Here is a 15,667-nt window from a genome sequence, read left to right on the forward strand (position 1 = left end):
TCAAGGGACGGGTATACTACTGGGCACTGCGATATTCACCCATCACTGGGTCATAGTGCTAGTAGCTGTTACCTCCTCCTCATCCTCCATAAAACAGGGTCAACCTTTCTTTTGTTTCTACTTGTACCCACACCCTTAAATGATGCCTAATTAGATTCTAGGTGTGGGAAGAAATCCCATTATGGAATCATTTGATTTCCTTCCCTTAAAAGAAGCCATTCCCTTGTGCCCAGCTCCACCCAAATCCTGTTTACTATTGGCCACTTATCAACAAACCATCTTCAGCAAACCAACCACAGACCCCCTTCCTCCCATTTGTGAAAGACAGCATTAATCAATCTAAAAAAACATATGTCTAAATGACCTCGCCTGCATCTGACAGGTCCTCTTATGAAAGAAATAAGAATGTTGTCTAAGCATATTTATATTCATTTCTTCCTTCTGAAATAATGACTTTCCAACTGTGTAGAGAAGCATAGAAGCAAAGAAATCAGGGATTTTGAAAATGAACACTCACAAAGAAAATGTCTTCACTTATTAACAAATAGTAGGTAAGAGGCTTGCATGGGAAATATAACTAAAAGGACCTGGGACATTTATAAGATCTAATGATTTGTTATTATTATTATTTTGCAAATATACAGCTTTAGTTTTTCTTTTGTTTTGTTTTAGTTGTCCATTGATTGTGGTGGCATATTCTTATAACCTGCTACTAGGAGAATAACTCTTGTAGGAATCTTGAGCTTAGGAATCTCTAAAGTAGACCTAAAAATAGTCAGGCTTCTGCATTATTTTGGCACCAACATGGTGAGCCTCTGGGATCAGGGAGCCAGCAGGTTGCCAAAGGAAGAATGGATCAATCCAAGTCAGAAACAGAGTTGGGTCTTAGCTTCTTTGCCAATCAGCAGTAGGATTAGATCATGATTGGCCACTATACTTCTAGGTGAGATGGTTAGATGGGGAAACATAATTGGAGGAGGGGTATATATCATCTGAAATATTAGCATAACTACTAAACTTGTTATTCTCTTTGATGAATATCACCCCCTCCCTTTTTTTTCTTCTTCTTCCTATGTGGTACAGTGAATATAGCACTGGGGCTGGAGTCAGGGAGACCTGAATTTAAATTGGGCTTCATATATTTGCTATCTGTGTGACCCTGAGCAAGTCACTTAACATTTTTTTTGCATCAGTTTCCTCAATTGTAAATTGTATATAATATTTGTATTTAACTACCAGGCTTATTGTAAGGATCAAAGAAGATAATATTTGTAAGGTATTTACCATGGTGTCTGGAATGCTGTAGATGCTTAATAAATCCTTTTCTTCCTTCCTTCCTTCCTTCCTTCCTTCCTTCCTTCCTTCCTTCCTTCCTTTCTTTCTTTCTTTCTTTCTTTCTTTCTTTCTTTCTTTCTTTCTTTCTTTCTTTCTTTCTTTCTTTCTTCCTTCCTTCCTTCCTTCCTTCCTTCCTTCCTTCCTTTCTTCCTTTCTTTCCTTATTTACATTCTTGCCTTAATGCCTTCCTCAACATAATAACTAATTTAATCCTGATGAACTGATCCCATCAGACTACCTCATCTCATAACCAGCACATCAACTTCTTTATTGGCTAGAGATTGCTGAATTTAATGTTTAGCCTCCTGTTTTCAAGCCATCATTATAACTGACCTGATAATGGAAGGAAAATTGTCCCCCAATTTGACCTTCCTCCTTGATAGCCTTTGGGCTTTGCTGCACCTACCTAAAACAGTCTACAAACAGCTCTGCTCTGCTCTATCCTGCTGCATCTGCATCTGGCAGTGATGTTAAATATAGTGTCACAAATGAGACACAATTGAGGGCTAACGTGTGTGATGTAGGTGGTGTGTTAATAGGTATTTACTTATGAAAATATTCTGAAAATGTGACGATTACAAAAATTACATGAGCTTATCTTTCTCTTACTGAAGTTAAGATGAAAGGAAATAGGAAATGATGTTTTTTTTTTTGTTTTTTGTTTTTAATAAGCTATTCTGTTTCAGGCATTCAGAGAATTGATAGTGGATTTTTTTTAATTGAAAATACTTTGATAGTGTTACAGATACCTCATCACACCTACATGTTTTCTCCCTGTTAATTGGAGCTATTCCTCATGTCAGAAACTCAAATATATATTGGAAATTAATTCTTAATCCCACCTTATCTATGTTTTGTATCTTTGAGCATGTTTCCATTGTGTTCTTCTGTTGTTTCTTGGTGAAGTTAACTGTATAGACCTAGAATATTTTTCAGATAGTCAAAGGCCATTCATTCTCTTCTATCACTCAAGTGAAAAGGTTAGGGACTGGATCTATGAATTCATTGGTACAGACAACTCTCAGATGAGGAGGCTCCGCCAATAAAGGATGGCAACTTTTCTATAACATATGGTCTTACAGAGTTTCCTGGAACACTGCTGTCCAACTCAAATAGAAACTGAGGCCACTAATTGATACCTAAGGGTTCCTTCTGGCTGCATATTGATATAGCTTTAAGGTGATGTTAGCTCTGTTTTTTTTATTTTGTAAAATATTTCTCAATTATATTTTAATGAGTTTGACACTTCTGGCCTAGAGTACTTTGAGTTTAAATGATTTAGCTAGGGTCACCTAATCAGTCTGCTTCCTCCCTCCCCCTCCCCCCATGGAAGCATGCAATCCCATATAGGTTCTACAAATACCTTTACTTTAGTCAAGTTGTAAAGAAGGATTATAACCAATGGAATGAACAAAGAGAAAGAAGGAACAAAAGGAAACAAAAAAGAGATAGAGTAAGTAGTTTGCATCAATCTCCATTCAGACTCTGTAAATCTTTCTTTGGATGTGGATAGCCCTTTCCATCCTCAGTCTTTGGGAGTTGTCTTATCAAGTAACAGTCTTTAACAGGCCTCAGTTTGACTCATCATTGATATTTCATACAGGAGACAAGAAAGTTTGTAACCTGGTATTTTCAAAGTTCATTTTACACAGTTATAAAGAATCATTGCTTTTCTTATATCTAATTGATTGTGTGGTCAACACTTTATCAACGATAAATGATGAACTGATATATACTTATGAAATCACTTTTGATTAGGGGATTTCTTTTCTGTTAGGTTAAAAAAAGTGTGGACCTCTCACATTTTAAAGGTGATGAAACTGAGAATCAAAGAGGTTTAGTAATAATGTGAGAAAGAAATAAAGCCTTCCTTCAATTAGAGGTGTTGAGAAGTAGACTGAGGTATGGAGAGAGGTAGTGGCTCCCCACTCCTTGGGGGTTTTCCCTTCCACCAGACAACAGAGGCTGTATACCCACTTTGGGGGTATGTTATGAAGGGGATTGCTATTATGTATGGTTTGTAATAAAGAGCTACTAAGGTCTTTTCCACCTCCCAGATTCAGGGGTTCTGTAAGAGTCAGAGGAAGGAATGAATCCAGACCCTCTGACTCTAGATATAGATGTCTTTCCACAACAGCAAGAAGACAACTTTGGTTACAGAATGACTCTGAAGACATAATTCAATGGTAAATTTTATTATTCTCTTTTTATTAAAAAATATTTTGAACTTGACAAATAAAAGAATCATTTTCATATAGAGGAGAGGATGATATTTGAAACTATAAATCTCTATCTGGTAGAGTTTTGTTTTTCAAGGATTTAAAAAAAATTGGTATGTAACTTTCAAAGGTGCCCTCCTTAGCATGTGGGCTTTTATTTCTTCAGTTCTTTTTTCTTTTTCATTGAGGGGATTGGAGGAGGGCAACTCCCTCCTTAGCACTCTACTCCCATCTACCATGAAACTGAAAACAAAACCAAACCCTTGTAATTAATGAGAACAGTGAAGCAAAATAAGCACCCATGTTAACTGTGTCAAAAATGTACATCTCAATTTGCATCTTTAGCCCATCAGCTCTGTGTAAGGAAGTGAGTAGTATGCTTTCTTATTGGTCTTTTGGATTCATGGTTGCTCATTGCATTGGCCAGAGTTCTTAATGTCCTGCAACTTTTAGTCAAACAAGCCAGCCTGGTTTCTCAGTGTGATAATGAATTTCACACAACTGATATTACCAAGAATTTGCCAAAAGGAACATTATTGTCAAAAATGAGTTAATCGGTTTGAACAAAATTTACACTCAAAATGGTTTTATATATCTTTAGGAAGTCTTGTATTTGGGGTTCAAAAGGAGGTAACGGAGGATGCTAAGAGGATGGTCCTGCCAGAAGTGAGAGGTCTTATATGTCAGAGAATCTGGTACTCACCTCTCTGTGCATTGGGGAGCAGACATTCAAGAAAAGGGTATAATAATAATGGAATCTGGGAAGTGGTTATGTCAGGCTAGCGAACATAAATTAGGAACAGAGTGAAAGGCATAGCATGACATAGTTGTCCAAAAGGGGAGTAACTGCTCCCTTCCAGGAAGGAAATACACATACTCTCCATATCAGTGCCCTGTGGGAGAATCGGTAAAGATATTGAGTATCCCATAGTTACAGAAGTGTATTTGTTTCATTAGTTCTGAAGTACTAATAAAGAAAGGAAGAGAAAGAAACAAGCAAATAAGCAAACAAACCAAAAAAAGAATTAGAGAGCTAGAAGATCTGGTCAATGGGTTACATAATGAAGCCACAGCTGACAAGCTCAGATCATAACAGTAGGTCACAGAACGAATGTGACTGACAAAAATCATGATCCCTGACATTCCCCAGGAAGGGTAAGGTAACAAAATTTGATGAGCCAAGGCCAGGTCCTAACACACATCAGGGGCAAAGGAGAGAGTGAAATAATCCTGGGAAGTACCCAAAAAGGCAGCATATAAAAGGCAGCCAGAAGTAATAAAGGCTAAGTCAGGACTCCTGTACCATTCAAGTTCTGGTTATCAAGAGCAGGTGATGGATGGGAAGATAGGCAAACAATTAGACAGCCAATATAAAAGCTCAGGCCTCAGGAAAGAGATGCTGGGAATGAATTGATATTGGAATTCTATCTTCTAGAACAGAACTGCATACTATTTGGTGGCTAGCCCCGTACCTCAAGGTGGCAGTAGGTGGTCCAGACTTGGGAGATGAAAAATTGATTCAGTTTGGGTATTGTAAGGAATTTGGAGCCTAAGATATAAGTGTATTCTGAATATTACTAATTCATGGGTAGGTCTTCCATAAAGTACTTTACCTGTACAGGTATAATGTATTTTTTCCCACATATAAACCCTAGCAAAAATACAAAAACAAAATCCTGACCCTTTGTATTACAAGTATATTGAAGATCAAATGAAGATGACAAAGTACTTCCAAAATGGTAAATTCTATATGAATGATACATATGATTATGATTTAGAGAGTTGGGTAAGATTTTGAGTTTGGAATACATTTTGAAGTAATCATAAACCTGATTTTCCAAGGGCGAATACAGTGCCTGAAATGTCTTAAATACATATTTGATAATATCTAGTCATGTTGTCAGAAGGGAGCTGGTGGGGAGGAGCCCAGCTTCTTCAGCAAACATCAATCAGCTAATATTCTGCCTAGCTGCACAATCATTTCCTCTAATGAGAGGATTGTAATTGTTACTTATGATGACTTTACACATCATTGCTGATTAGTGCAGGGGAAAAGAAGGTCTCTATAGCCCCGTGCTCTCAAATATTGTGTTACTCTGTGGCTGGGAGAAAGCCTTTGCTTTTCATGAGCCTAATTGATTGTGTGGTTTCAACACTTTATCAACAACAAATGATGAAGCCAATGCGCATTTATAAAATCACCTTTAATTACAGGATTATTTCTTCATCATGTTAAAAAAATATCATTGTCTGTCATTTATATGAAAATACTTGTGTCTTCAGCTATTAAATAACATGCAAAAGCCTTCAGTTTCTGACTTATTACAACGTTTATTCCAAACATTTCAACTTGGCATTCTATGCCTTTCTGAAACTATTCAATTAATCAACATTTATTATGAACCTACTGAGAACCAGGTCCTCCACTTGGCATGAAGCATACAAAAACAAAATGGAAACAATCCCTTCCCTCAAGGATCATATTTGGTCAAGTGATATAACATGTACTTATAAAGTGTACATATATAGATACACATATACATATATATGTACACACACATACACACACACACACACATACACACGACAATGTTGGGAAGGGAGGCCCTGAGAGGGTGTGGAGGCTTTAGAAATGTTTTATGTAAAAGGTGGTAATTGAGCTGAATCTTGAAGGAAACCAAATAGTCAAATAGTCAAAACTTAAGGAGGAGGTACATTACAGGTACAAGAAATATCTAATGTAAAGAAGTATATGACAAATAATTCCAAAATCTTTGCCAAGAAAATCCCAGATAGAGTCACAAAGAATTGCACATAGCTGAAACAACTGAATGACAATGATGTGAAGAAAGAGAGGGAAGAAAAGTATTATCTTGAGTAAGGAACAGTCAACAGTCCAGTTTGGCTGGATTGTAGAGTGAGGGAATGTGAGTAATGCATATTAAGGTTGCAAAAGGTAAGGTGAAGTTAGGTTGAGAAGGTTAAATGCCCAACAGAGTTTATATTTGAACCTAGAGGTAACAAGGAACCATTTTCCTTTGATGCCAATGAAACTGACATAGGTAGACCTAACCTTAACAAAATTTATTTTAGAGCATATGTGGAAGACATATTAGAGAGACAAGAGACTTTAGGGAGGGAGATCAATTAGAACACTTGAAATAGTATAGGTGTCAGATGATGTCGCTCTTACTTAGGGTAGTGACTATGTGAATAGAAAGAAGTGGTCAAGGATATCAGTGAAGTTGTGGAATTGCATGACTGGAAGGATGGCTGTGCCTAGAACAGAAAAAGAAAAGCTTGATAAATGGGTTTGGTGAATAATGAATCCTGCCTTGGACATGTTGAGCTTGAGGTATCTTTATCAAATTCAGTTTGAAATGCTCAATAGGCAGTTGGTGATGTTGCAGCCTGATATGTAGATACAGAATAATCTTCATAGGGAAAGCAGTTCAACCAAATGTAAGCGATAAAGTCACTAATAGAGAAAGTAGAGAGAGTGAGCAGAGTAAGGTAATGCTCCTATGCTGAATCTACCTGATGTTCAACTATCCAACTTGATCTCTTACATTTCCTGAACACATAGCCACAGTTTCAGTCAGGCCGGGCTGCTCAATTTGTTAGGAAAAAAACATGAACATTTCTATTTCCACACTTTTACCTATACTATTTTCTCTTGACTAAATCTCATCCCCTTCAGTTGTTTCTGACTATTTGTGACCCTGTTTGGAGTTTTCTTGACAAAGATACAGGAGTGATTTACCATTTCCTTCCCAACTTCATTTTACAGATGAGGAAACTGAAGCAGACAGGGTTAAATGATTTGCCCAGGGTCACACAGCTAGTAAGTGTATGAAGTCATATTTGAACTTAGGAAGATGTTTTTTTTTTTACTCCAGGCCTAGCATTCTATCTACTGGGACACCCCCTTTCCTCTTAGACAGCACTAATGTGGTTACATTCTTTAAAATTCATTTTGAGTTCCCAAACATTTCTATATCTTCCATAGAGCTTTCCCCCACTACTTTAATTCATCACTGAGATCATTCTGTAGGAATTATTTGGTATTTATGTAATGGACACTTCATAATCATCTACATATGTGTCATATTTCCTTAGTACAATAAAGGTCCTTGAGGGTGGGGACTCTTATTTTGCCTTTGTATACCCAGTGCCCCACATAGTGCTTTCTTTGTACATAGTACATGCATAATAAATATTTGTTGAATAGAATGGAACTGATCTTGTACAACATATTCTGTAAGGGCCATAGGGGCATTATATTTGGCACATATTGACAGACCACCTTGTATTATTATTTACTTAATTGAACATTTTCCTCGCTCCCCAGAGAGGAAAGTTATCATAGTTTTTGGTAGGTACTATTTTTTTTACACTTTTTTCAAATCCCCCCCATGAGCCACATCAAGAAAGGCTTCATTAAATATGTGTTACCTTGCCAAAAGCTAAGTGATTAGGGGAAGAATTTTACCTCTTCTGATGAGGTATGTTCTTTGGGAGCCCCCTGGAGCTCTCCTTGAGTCCTTGAGGTACAGGCTCTGGGAACCCCCCTTGAACTATGATTAAATTTAATGAGACATTTGCATGAGGCCATAAGACTTATATTGTGGTTGGGCCCAAACCTTGGTTACTAGACTTCCCACCCTTGAACCTATCAAAATATCAATCCACACTTGAACTGGCCTAACCCACCATTGTCTGTAGTCTCCAGGTAATCTCCTGGTAGCCTCCAGGCAGCCTCCAGCATCTTCCCACCCTTAATCACTCATTGACCTCATCTGACTTCTCCTGAAGATCTTCCCCAAACTCCTCCTCCTCTAGACCACCCCTAGATTCCTCCCACAACCTTTCTGTATATAAGATCCCATCTTCCCTCCATGTGGGTGAGAGCACCATAGAATTTTCCAGCACATACTTACTCTATGTGTAGTACAAGCAAACTTTTAATAAATTTTACTTTTTTTGGCTGAGAGAAGGCTTGAGTCAAATTCATTCAGCAGGACATGGCGTGTTGGTATTTCGGGGTCTCCAGAGCATCCCTGACCCTCTTTATGGGTGACCTCTTCATTTAAGAACTCAAGGAGAACTCAAGGGGGCTCCCAGAGCCCATACCTCATTACTTCCATTTCATTTGTTCAAAAATAACTAGAGTATACTAATTTTATTCATTGTTATTTTGTCATTGTTTAAAAAAAAACTAACAAATATATTTTCTCCCTGTAAACAGTAAAATCTAATCTTTAATTTTAAGCCCTGAGTAAAACAGTTGTCTGTTAGTAACACACCTCCCCCTCACCTTAAAGACTACATTCTGGGATTAAAAATGAACATGTTAAGAAACCAAGAAAACAATAAACCACTCTCTAATGGCATGGCATTTCTCTGTTCTGTAACTCAATTTGAATTACATTTCTTTTCTTGTAACAAAGAAAATGGCAAAATAAATTATGCCCTGTACATCTCTCCCTGAATTTTAAAAAGAGCTAGTTTTCCCCAGTCATATATAGTTTAGTTTGAAAAAAAAACAGAGCTTTAATTTTATTTATTACAAAATTATTCCTTAGCATCTTATGATGCTAAGAAATCTAAATTCAGCCATCTTTGCTGATCAAGCAGCCATCAGTTAAAATGTATTTAGAACATCTTTTCTGCCCCTTTAAAAAAGGTTCCATATCATTTCTAAAGAATTTTAGAAACAGGTCAAACTGTTCAACTTCATAAAATTTCAGAGTAGAAGAAATGTTGTAATTTTGGGTAAACTCATGAATGGAACACCCATTTATGGATGAATATGTTTTATTAAGGAGAAATGCTTGATTATATGACTAAATTTCCCCTATACAAATAATTTTATTTCTTTAGCTCTCTAAAATCTAAGAAATTCTGTGGAATTCTTTGGACATTTACAATTTAGTATCCTTTCTAATCATAAGTAAAACCATACTGTTATAGACTGTATGGTGAAAAATAAAGAAATAGTATCACTCACAAAAAGCATTTTTTCCCTAAATTTCTTACATGGGCTAATTTTAAATAGGCAAGTCAAGAGGTTGCAAATGTTTACATTGCTTGCAAAAGGGACTGAAATCATGTAAACATCAAATTCCTTTACAATACTTAACATTGTTGTGCACATAGTAGGTAAATCAGCAGCAGAAGAATGAACAAATGAATAGAGAAATACAGAATTAAATGAAATTCAATTTTCTTCTTTTATTCAATTACTCCAATTATAAAATTGTGTGTGTGTGAGTGTGTGAGAGATAAGGGGTGTGGGAGGGAAGAAGGGAGGTAGAGAGAGAGATAAAGGATGGGGAGGGAGAGTAAGACAGTGAGAGGGAGCCCAAGAGAGGTGGAGGTAGAGTAACTTGCTCAAGATAATTCAGGTAATAAGCAAGTGTCAGAGGTGGGATTCAAACCCTGGTTCCCCAGATCTTGAATTAGTGTACTCTATTCTCTTAAATCAATAGCGTTTATCATTCCAGTTGATCTATTTATCTAGAAGGATTTCAAAGATCTACAGAACAATCAAACTAAAAGGTCTTAACAGTTGAGATAACTGGAAGTATAAACATGTCCAAGAGGAAAGCATATCTTCTGATCATTTTGACATTTATTAATCTTCTATTATGTGCAAGGTAATTGGCAAAGCACTAGAGATAGAAAGGCAAAAATAACATTATCCTTCCCCTTAAGGTATTTATTTTACAGAATTCAGTTAATATAATCCGTACAGAAGTAGAGAACTGGGTACAGGGTCAGGAGGACATGCATTCAAATCCAGCTTCAATCATTTACTAGCTTTGTGATCCTGGGCAATTCACTTAAATTCAGACAGAATCAGTTAGTTCAACTGTAAAATGGGAATCATATTGCTTACCTCACAGGGCTATTGCAAGGATCCAATGACTTAATATTTGCAAAGATTTTAGCATAGTACTTGGCACAATGAAGGTAGTTAATAAATGCTTCTTTTCTCTCCCTTCCCTACCCCAAATACAAAGTAATTTCAATAACTGGAGAGAATAGGAATAGCCTCCTGAAGCACATAGTACCTGAAATATGCTTTAAAAAACAGCTAGGAATTTTCTAAAGCAGAGACTAGTAGAGAATGCATTTTAAAAATGCAAGTGTGCTTGTATAAAGCCATGGGCATTGGAAGTGGAATAAGGTGTGTATGTGTGTGTGTGTGTGTGTGTCATACACACACATATAATGTATATAAAAAATTCAACTATAAGAATACCAATAATATCAAGGGAATCAATGGAAAAAAAATGAGAAGGGAGCCTAGATCTCAAACTGCTCTACAAATCGCTAAACTTAAAAATTACTTACTACTTGGTAAGAAATAGAGAGGTTGATCAGTGGAAAAGATTAGATACACAATATACAGAAGCAAATGAGCAAGTAATCTGTGTTTAGTAAACGTAAAAATTTCTGCTACTGAGGCTACCTCACTCTGACAAAAACTGTTGAGAAAAGGGGAAAGTATCAAAACAGAAACTAGGCATAGAACAGTTTCTCATACCATATACCAAGGTAAGATCAAAATAGGTACATGAAATAGACATAAAAGATAGTATCATTAGCAAATTAGTGGAGTAAGGAAGAAATTACTGATCAACTCTATGAATCTGGAAAGAATTCATAACCAAAAAAGAAATACAGAGGTCCACAGGAAGTAAAATAAATAATTTTGATTATATATTTTAAATGCTCAACTTATCAATGCAACTCAAATGAGAAGGAAAGTAGGAAACTGGGAGAAACCGTTTTAACAAGTTTCTCTGATGAATGTATCATTTCTAAAATGTACAGGGAAGTGAGTGAAATCGACAAGAATAAGAAGCATTTGCTAATTGATAAATGGTTAAAAGATATGAATGAAGAACAAATCAAATTTATCAAGAGTTTATGAGAAAAATACGTGAGACCAATCACGCACCTGTCATCCAGGACAAAAACACCTCAATTCTGATATGACTCATATGAACATCATCAATCTAAGGGACGAGAGTTCATTTAAACTTCTGGCAGCACTGATTCTACCCTAGGTGCTGTTCATTAAACAAATAGGCAGAGGAGTGAGTACTGTAAAGGGATTTCTGGAAAAATCTCTATCCTACAAAACTGCTGAATGAGATGATCACAGAAACCAAAATGAACCAAAAACTAGATTTTATTGGGAACCACCACAGTGGCAAAAAGAGTTGTTTTCAGAGGCATCCCTGGGTATTGGATATTTACCTGTGATTGGGTTTAGGCTCAGGGAACCACCTGGAATCTTCCCACTTACTGAGGAATTTGCCTGAGGACATAAGTCTTTCATTATCCTAGGCACAAATCTCTGTTACTCTTAACCTAGCCTAGCTCTCCATTATCCTATTTCTTCCCACCCTTGATTCTGTCAAAATATCTATCGTGTTTCCCCGATAATAAGACACTGTCATTATTTTTTTTGGACAGAAAAACACCAGAGGGCTTATTTTCAGGGGAGGGCTTATTTTAATGAACATTGACAGCAATTTTAATAAACAGGTAAATGTGAACAAAAAAATGTACCTTTATTCAATAAGTAAATCACTGGGGAAGAACAGGATGATGCGCTCACTGCTGCAGCTCTGATTGGATGCAGCTCAGAGTGCGGCGGGCGTTTTACCCGCGGGGGGGGGGGGAACGGTGCATACAGAGAGTACCATAATGTAGTGTTTAGTGCAGGGGATCACCTTCACTAGAGTAGCAATCTCAATAGGGCTTATTTTCAGGGGAGGGCTTATTTTAGAGGAATCTTACACAGTAAGGGGAGGGCTTATTTTCAGGATAAGTCTTATTATCTGGGAAACACGGTATACCCAAATCTGTCACCCTTAAACTAGCTTAGCCCTCTATTGTTTGTCATCCCCAGGTGGCCTTCTGCTACTTCCAACAATTTATCTCATTCCTGGAGTCTGACTTCAGTAGTCAAGATCCTCCTTAGACTTCTCCTCAAGACCTTACTCCCTCCTTTAGACCACTTTTAGGACCCTCCCACAATCTCTCTGTCTGTAAGATCCATATTGCCTCCTTGATGGTGCTGAGATTCAAAGTAGAGGAGATTCAATCTGACCTGCTTGTCAACACAAGCATGACAAATGCTTAGACTCCTAAAGAGTCTACCTCTAGCCATTATGGCAAATTTCTAATAAACTTTGCTTTTTGTTGACTGAGAGGAGGCTTGAATTCATTTGGCAGGACCAGACATGTTGATATTTTGGGGTCTTGAAAGTCCCTAAGCCCCCAACCCTCAACAGCTGGAGCTATGACTGTACAAGGATATGTGTTCAGTGCAAAATATATGAAGAAGAAACCCATAAACTGAGTGTATATAATGTCTCAATAGGCAGAGGCTCAAACTCAGTTCAAGACATGAGAGACAATCATACTTTTTTTTTTGGCCAAAAGATTAATTTTACTTCCTTGTTCAAATTTGAGCCATTGTGAAGTAATGATACAACTAAACAACAACAGCAACCTGGGGTCAAATACTCCCTGAATTTATTTGACTGTTTCCTTTGGTGGCATGGTTTAGGTTTGCAAGTCACGAAATTGGGTTGATTATTTGTTACTGAACACTAGACCTGCAATTTATCAGACAAAAATTATAGCTTTATCTCTTTTGCATTCCCAATAATCCCCAAAGAACTCTACCCCATTCCTATCTGTTCCTCTTTCCAAAGGAAAAAATGTGGTCTTCTGCTAATATGGAGGAAAAGACTTTAACTCACCACACTCAATTCCCACACCTCAAAATATATTACTCAGTTTTATCACCCACATCAGTACACTGAAAAGTTTTTGACTGTATTCAGAGATCAAATCAATCCTGAAGGGATTGATATTTGTGCATACTAATGATATTAAAAAAAGTCACAGGTTATGAAGGCAATATCAAATGAAGCAAAATTGATGGAATGAGTCTATAATTTCCCAAACTAACTACTTTTAAGGATATTAGCAGCACCATCATCTCAATTCACTTTGACAGCTCTTAAAAGGAACTTAAGCTAAACCTCTTTTCTGTGGGTGGATCTCTGCTCTTCAGCTCAATTCATTCATAAAGACCAATAGACAGGACTTCTGTCTGAGAAATTAACATAGACCAACTGACAAGGCTTCTGTCTGAGAAATTAGCACAGATCAACAAAGAGCTGATATCACAAACATTCTTTCTGTAGGCCTCCCCACAAGCAAGTTCCCCTCGCCAACTCACACACATTTCTCTCTCTTGGCTCTGCTCGTCTCTCTGCTCTGTCCTTTTCCTCTAATCAATACAATATATTTAAGGATAATACTCTTTTAGGACATAGGAATTTTAGTATATTTGCTTAAAATGTGGCTAATTGTTCTTATTATTATTGTTAACCTTACCTTGGATCTGTCTGATTCTTTTCAACATAACATCCAAGGTATTTATGATAATCTTTGTCTATAGTTTGCATTAACAATTATATTTTGCTTCCTGTATTGCTTTTCTAGTTTTTCAACTAAGAATGGTGTGGAAAAAAAGGAAATGATCAATGTTAGGTACTTATTTTTAAAAGGAGAAACACCCCTCTCCCCTTGACACTCCCATTTGATCTCATCTAGGAAAAACTGGGCTTCATGCATTCAGATTATCTAGGAAAGCTTTAACTAAGGGAAAAGGAGCCTGATTGATAAGGTAGAAGAGATATCCAGATATATGCCCATAAACTGTGAGGAGAAAGTTAAATTCATGATGGGAGAAAGGTAAATGTATGAGGTATTGTTTGTTTTAGTTAAAGTCTGGAAGTTTTGCTTATCTATCTATATCTGTCTGTCTATCCATCCATCCATCCATCTATCTATCTATCTATCTATCTATCTATCTATCTATCTATCTATCTATCTATCAATCTATCTATTTACCTATCTATCTTCCTATCATATGTGATCATCTATCTACTTTTGCCTCTGTTTTTAAATAGGTATACTATGCTGCCTTTTTGCTCTTAATCCTCTTAATAGCATTCTTACTAGCATTGTTTGTGATAACAAATTGTATTTCTGCATTTGGGATAGAATAATAGATAAGCCTATGTGGTATAATAGGCAAAATTCTGTTTGCTATTTATTGTATTGCAAAATCTGAGTACAAATAATCTAAAAAAGCTAGTTATAAAGTTTTCACAGGCATAGTATAAAATGGTGTCTGATATTTTTTCAGTTTAATCTTAGAAAAATAATTGGTTATGAGACAGAGTTTTATTATTCAAACTTTTCCGCAAATGCCAACTTACTCCTTAATGTAAAATTTATATATATTTTGTGAGAAAACTCAGGAGATTTATAGTATTTGTAGCTTCCTGATTTTCCATGACATTGTATGTCTGCATATTTTTTTTAATACCCTACAATGCTGTAATTCATAGTAATTTCCTTAGTATTGTAACTTTCGGGCTTTACATTTTGTAGTGTGTGTGTGTGTATGTGTGTGTATCCATCTATATGTATATGTATATATGTGTACCTACTATATATGCATGTATATGTGTATGTATGTATGTCTGAATTTATATGTGGTGTGCGTATATGTGTGTGAACATTAAAGTGGAAGACTCTAATACGACACAATTTAATTGCTTTATAAAAACCTTGGTCAATTACATTGAGTTTCTTTCAAAAGCATAGTCACTATTCAATTCCTAGATTTTTAGCACTAAAAATTACTTTAGAGATATTATAATCCTACTATTTTATTTTACAGATAAAGAAACTGAGACCCAGAAAGGAGAAATGACTTGCTGATGGCCATACAGAGAGTAACTAGCAGAGCTGTGATCTGAACCCAAGTTTCATGAATCCTGGTCCAAAGTTCTACCACTGAATTGCTTTGGCCATTGAGGATTTGATTTATATTCACATGTCCCTTGAACATGAATGTTAGCTCATAACTCCCCAATTTCTAGAAGTTCATTAAAAAAAAAAAACAATGGAATGTTTGTAGAATTCTACGAAATTACTTATTTTCTGCTGTCACTAATCTGCTAAGTAAAAGTATTGCATTATAAATGTGGAGTCCCCTAACATCA

The 15,667-nt window shown here is 36.3% G+C and overlaps 1 protein-coding gene and 1 long non-coding RNA gene across 2 annotated transcripts in view; one reads left to right on the forward strand and one right to left on the reverse strand.

Annotated features, from left to right (window-relative positions):
• The window catches only part of LOC138173606 (netrin receptor DCC), a 1,060,615-nt gene that overhangs the window by 902,252 nt on the left and 142,696 nt on the right, over window positions 1-15,667 (reverse strand). The gene's annotated exons all lie outside the window — the stretch shown is intronic.
• On the forward strand, window positions 402-15,571 carry LOC138173494 (uncharacterized). The gene is made up of 2 exons (XR_011171411.1): window positions 402-551; window positions 15,343-15,571. It is a non-coding gene; the product is annotated as an uncharacterized lncRNA (long non-coding RNA).

Source organism: Petaurus breviceps, unplaced genomic scaffold, assembly GCF_028583685.1.
Source record: "Petaurus breviceps papuanus isolate PSGF00001 unplaced genomic scaffold, PetGlider_PUasm1.0 129, whole genome shotgun sequence".
In the NCBI taxonomy this organism is placed as follows: Eukaryota; Metazoa; Chordata; class Mammalia; order Diprotodontia; family Petauridae; genus Petaurus; species Petaurus breviceps.